The 5,521-nt window shown below is 58.2% G+C and overlaps 1 protein-coding gene across 3 annotated transcripts in view; it reads left to right on the forward strand.

Annotated features, from left to right (window-relative positions):
- Positions 1-1,877: 1,877 nt before the first annotated feature.
- Trak1 (trafficking kinesin protein 1) overlaps positions 1,878-5,521 on the forward strand; it is an 86,672-nt gene continuing 83,028 nt past the window's right edge. For all 3 annotated transcript variants that reach the window (XM_055601765.1, XM_055601766.1, XM_055601767.1), the window contains exon 1: positions 1,878-2,147. The gene's annotated coding sequence lies outside the window, so the exon portion shown is untranslated. The remainder of the gene's footprint in view (positions 2,148-5,521) is intronic.

Raw genomic sequence — 5,521 nt, forward strand, 5'->3', positions numbered from 1 at the left:
CCTGGGTCCCCTGGGGGCTCCCACTGGGACTCACACCTTGGGACAGGCTGTCCCCCAAATCTCCTGGTCCCTGGGGGCTCCCACTGGGACTCTTCAAGCCAGGAACGAGGTTTGCTGGTCATTGATCGGGTTGAGACTGGCTGGCCCTCCTGCCCAGGTGACCCAGGCTCCGTTCTCAGTGCTCACTTACCCGTGACTCCGGGGGACCCAATGCCTTCTTCAGGTACCACTCATAAGTGTGTTACACAGACACTCTGGGAAAACATCCATCCAGGTGAAATAAATAAATCTTTAAAGAAATTTGAAATGCTGCTATGCTTTTTTTGTATTTTGTTCCTTTCAGTCTCTGCCTTCATGTTTTTTGAGTGTTTTCTTTGTTTGGTTGTTGTTTTCTGGAACTCATCAGAGCTAATCCTGATGCCCTGGGCGTGGTATTGTGGCACACCCCAAGTCCCGATGCCTAGAGCCCTTTGTGCTTTCTCTAAAGGCTGCTTCTCCACTCTTGGTGTGTCAGGCTTGCAGGCCGGGTGGCTCCACAGGTCGCCCTTCAGAAGCAGCAGTGCGCCAGGCTTCTCCGCTGTCTCCTTACGGTGTGTAGACGCTTCCGTCCCTTCCCAGCTTGCACCTCTTGTCCATTCAGATTCTTTCTGTTTAAGTGTGCATCTGTGTGGGTTTGTGTGCACCGCAGTGTGTGCGCCTCTGTGAGTTTGAGAGCACCCTGCAGTGCGTGTTGAAGCCATGGCAGATGCCCTGGAGCTGGAGCTACAGGTGGCTGTGAGCTGCCCAGCGTGGGTGCTGGGCAAGAGCAGCGTACTCTCTTACCTACCAAGCCACAGCTCCATCCTCCTTGAACTTCTGTGTGTATGTGTACACACGTGTGAGTGTGTGTGCCACAGTACAGAGGTTAAAGGACCGCCTCGAAGCCAGTCTTCCCCTTCCGCCGTGTGTGAGAAGGATCCGTGTATCGTGTATCGATCTCTTCTGTACACCAGGCCACCAGGCCTGCGAGCCCCTTCCACCTCAGTGTAGGAAGGCTGAGGTTACACACGTGTGTGCCTGGCTTGTACGTGGATGCTGGGGATTTGAACTCAGCTCCTGGGATGGCAAGCTCTTTATCCATGAGCCCAGTCACTAAAATAGGTTTTGTAGACCTCATTCATCACACCCCCATTAGACACCTTTGCCACGGGTGTAACTGAGCGTGTATGCGCACCCGGAGAGTGCAGACGTGGGGAGCCTGTCCCAAGTGGGAGGCTGACCTCTCAGGGGCCAGCCCTGTCCTGAGCAGTCATGCGCAGGGTCGCCTCCTGGAGCAGAGAGGAGCCTCAGGTGGCTCCTGTCACATGCCTTTAGTTGTGTAGTCTGGTTTCGGTGGAGGTCTGAGCTGCCCAATGCGCCAATGTGGCCCACCCGGCCCTGCCCATCCTCCCACGGGTCTTGCCCCCTGTCCAAGGCTTGCCCCTTGGTCCTGGCATTAAAGGTCTCACGGTGGTGTTCAGAAGAGTTTACACACTCATGCACAGATAAGCGTGTCACTGGGCACCGCGCAGCAGGGGTCAGTTTGCTTCTTCTCAGAACGTGCTCTCACGCTCTGCCTGCTGTGACTTGGTACGTGTCCTGGAGTCTCCCTTTCGGGGTGGCTGTTGGGGCCACTTTAGTGCCGTCTGGGCTGATTTAGTGTGAGAAACCCATGCTCTACTCTGGTGTGGCCGGAGGCCTCGTTTTAGCGGGGTGCACCATTTCCGCGGTGCCGGAGCCCAGTCCTCCTCACGCCTGCCTTGGCCTTGAAGGTTTGGCCTGCTGTGTGACAGGCCCCGTGTAATGGTGTGTCTCTCCGTGTTGTTTGGCAGATTCTCCGTGAGCTGCCCCTGTGGGCACACCGCAGCTACCGGGGGCCACTTGCCCGACCGCCCCCCACTCCGTCAGCGGGGCCCCCGATGGCAGTGGGCACCTCCCCTTGAAACCTGCCAAGCTGGACGCCACAGCCCTGCACGACCACACCTCGGCCAGCTCCTCGACCCTCTCCGAGGCCTGCAGCCATGAGGTCCCAGCCTGCGGCCCCGGCATCCCTGAAGAGTGCTATGTGAGCGAGGCTGCGGAAGATGCTCCCAGCTGCAGGGACCTCCGGGATGCCTGCACCATCACCGGTAGGCTGGCCCTTCTCTGCCGGGCGTGGGGAGGGGCTCTGACCGCAAGGCTGGGTCGGGAGGCAGCCACGGGCAAGGTCTCCCTGCTGCTGTAGCCAGATAACTGCCGGAAGCAGCCTGTGGGGAAGGAGGGTTTCTTTTGGCTCACAGTTCTGAGGGCACAGTCCGCCACAGTGGAGAAGGCTCCGTGCAGGGTTGTGAGGTAGCTGGTCACGTCGCGTCCACAGCTGGCAAGGAGGGAAATGGACACTGGTGCTCAGCTCACCCTTTCCTTTCTGTTTAGCCCGGGATAGCACTGCCCGCTTTCCCGGTTGGTTTCCCCGTGTGCGTTAACACAGTTGAGGAACTTCCTCGCAGACAAGTCCAGAGGTTTGTGTCCTAAATGACGCCAGAGTCAAGGCGCCCGTACAAACCACCTCAGGGAGGGCGCAGTCAGCACAGCACACGTCCGGGGTCAGCGGCCTTTCCTCCTGCTTTACCTGTGTCATCCTGCGGCTTGGGTCAGCATGAGCTCTTACTGCTCTCCCCAGGGCCCCACCCCTCTCACTTGTCTGCTGCCTGAGGGCACAGGGCTGGAAGCGCCCCCACAGGGCATGATCCATCTTCCTTTTCACGAAAGGAGCATGCTGGGAACTCCTTAGGAGGATCCCATGCAGGTCCATGCTCCTGTCTCTGCAGGGCAGCTCCAGTTCCTGCAAGAGCTTGAGTACAGGCAGGGAAAGTGGCTTCGCCCCATCAGGCTTTGGGGGCCTCTAAAGGTCTCAGATAGAATCCCCCCATGTCTTCCACTCTGGGGACATGGGCCTCCTTGTGGGGACTCCTTTCCAGTCCAAGAGCATAGTGGGAGGTGTCTTCCCATCTGAGCCTGAGTGGGGAAGTAGCGTCCAGAGGGGCTGTGTGTTCTTTCACGCTGGGAAAGCAGCTGACTGGGTGAGGGGAGAATGGGAAGAGGTTGGCTGCCCAGTGAGGCAGGACACACAGGACTCACAGGAGGGCGTCAGGGAGCATCTGCTCTGTGCTCCGGAGAGGAAAAGGCAAGGGAGACCAGGACACTCTGAACACTGGAGCTGGGCTTCCAGCACTGACTCTGCCAGTGAGATCCCGGGAACCTCAGGCTGTCCAACCAGTTTCACCTTTTCAAAGCCTGCAACTGAGGGCAAAGAAAAGGCAGAGAGATTCTGAAGGTTCCAGCCCCATGGGGTGCAGAAACCTGAGGCTTTTTGTTGGGATACCCTTAGCAAGCCCCAGGGGACCGCTAAAAGCCACGGTTCACAGCCGTGATGCCCAGCTGAGGCTCCATACACAGCCGTGCCAGTTCAGGCTCCACGGGTCCTGCTGGGTATTCAGCCCCTGCAGTCCTTATCAGGTGGTCAGGGCGACCAAACGCAGACACATTCTCTGGGAGACCTTGGATAGGCCTGGGAGCGCTGTGGGTTCTGAGGGCGCTGCCAAGCACAGCCCTGGGACGCGGCCTGGCAGCATGCCCCCACCCTCTCTTCCCAGGGAGTCCTAGAAGAACAGTGGCTTTCTGTTCTGCTCTACATTTTAGGCAAAGCTGGCTGCCCGTCACAAAGGCTTCTGTCCCCGCTCCCCCCTCACCCCACCCTGGAGAGGTGTCGTGTTGTGGGTGTGCCGTTTTCTGTTTGGGGTGGTTTCATAAGATGAGGTGATAGTGTTCCCAGGCCGCCAGGGTTACGTAACCCGCTGTGGGTCCCGGGCAGCGCGGGATCTTCAGTTCTGCCCCGACAAGCAAACTTGGGAAACTGCTGAGGAAGGCACAGAGCTGCGGCCAGGCCTGCATGGAGGCCCGCTCCTTCTCCGAGTCCTCCTTGGCGTTTGTGTCTGCCCATGGCACTGGCCTTTCAGCTCAGGCAGTCCTCCAGGGCCCAGCCTCTGCCAGGACTCGGCCACATGCCGGCTGGGACAGACTCATGTGGTGAGTTCGTGAGAATGCCTGCTGTAAAGCTGCTTTGTGGCATGGCCAGAAGGGAGGCAGGAGCAGAGGGGCCGAAGTTCCACCCTGGCTCTGAGCTGCGGTCAGCTTGCTGGGCACTTGAGGAATCACCAGGTTGGATGATGGGCAGGTGGAGGGCAGTGGAGGGGGAGCCGGAAGCTGCTCAGCCCCACACCCCCTTACTGGGCTCAGGGGAGGCCAGGTGCAAGGTAGAGGGCTGATTTGCTGGTCCAGGCAGGTCTGTCTCTAATGCCCCTGCTCCTGGATTTGTATGGTCTGCCGCCCCTCTTCCTTTTCCTGTTCCCTTCCTTCTCCTCTTCCTTCTCCCCTTCCTCTTCCTTCTCCTCCTCCTCTTCCTTCTCCTGTTCCTCTTTCTCCTCTTTTTTCAGTACTGAGAATCATGCTTTGTAGATAAGTGTTCTACCAGGGAGCTACCTCCCTAGCCCACGTCCCACGCTTAAACATTTTTATCTTGTGATAGGGTGTCCATAACGCATGCAGGCTGATCTTGAACTCACTCTAGCTGGGGCCCGCCTTCAGTTTATGGTCCCTTTGCCTCAGCCTCAGCATTTCATCGGTCCTTATCGCACTTTCCTAGAGCGCAGACTGGTGTAGGTGAGCGGGGATCTCTCAGATGTGAAGAGCAGAACTACCCAGCTTCCCCCTTCCCCCACATTCTTGTCCTCTTTGCCCGGAGCTTGGCTCTGAGATTGCAGTCCCCACACCCCTGACAGAGCCTTATGTCGGCCTGCTCCGGCTTGTTGCAGGCTTCTCACTGCCTGAGTGGATCAGACTCGAGTCTGACAGAGGGGTGACCCATCAGGTTTCCTGTCTGCACTCCCAGCTGAGTGCGGCTGAGAGGTGCGGCTCTTCTCGTGTCCCCCCCCTCCCCCGGCAGCCTCAGGCTTGCAGACCTCTGAACCTGCCGTGAGCCCCCAGATGCCCAGGACCCGCTTCTTGGTGCGGCATCTGTTAATTCCTGGGGTTTCCCATTAGGGGCCGGTGCTGCTCAAAGCTTGGAGGTGAGCATGGGTGCATGGAGCAGCTGAAAACAAGCAAGAACTCCTCAGGAAGTGGACGCTCCTGGCGTGTGTCCTGCCTGAGGGAGTCCGAGAGTGGTCTGAGAGGGCTCAGGCAGGAAAGCGCAGTGAGCTGTGAATTCAGTCCCGAGAACCCACATCTAAAGGTGACCTATTTCCTCAGCACTGGGGAGGCAGAGACAGGAGTATCCCAGTGCCTGCTGCCCACGTAGATGAATTGCTGAGCCCCAGGCCAGTGAGAGGCCCTCTCTCAAAAGCCACGATGGAGAGCAATTGAGAAAAGACACAGGCTGACTTCTGGCCATTATGGGAACATGTACAAAGATGCATGTTCACACACACACACACACACACACACACACACACACACACACACACAC

Source organism: Psammomys obesus, unplaced genomic scaffold (genome assembly GCF_907164565.1).
Source record: "Psammomys obesus unplaced genomic scaffold, mPsaObe1.curated_primary_1811, whole genome shotgun sequence".
Lineage (NCBI taxonomy): Eukaryota > Metazoa > Chordata > Mammalia > Rodentia > Muridae > Psammomys > Psammomys obesus.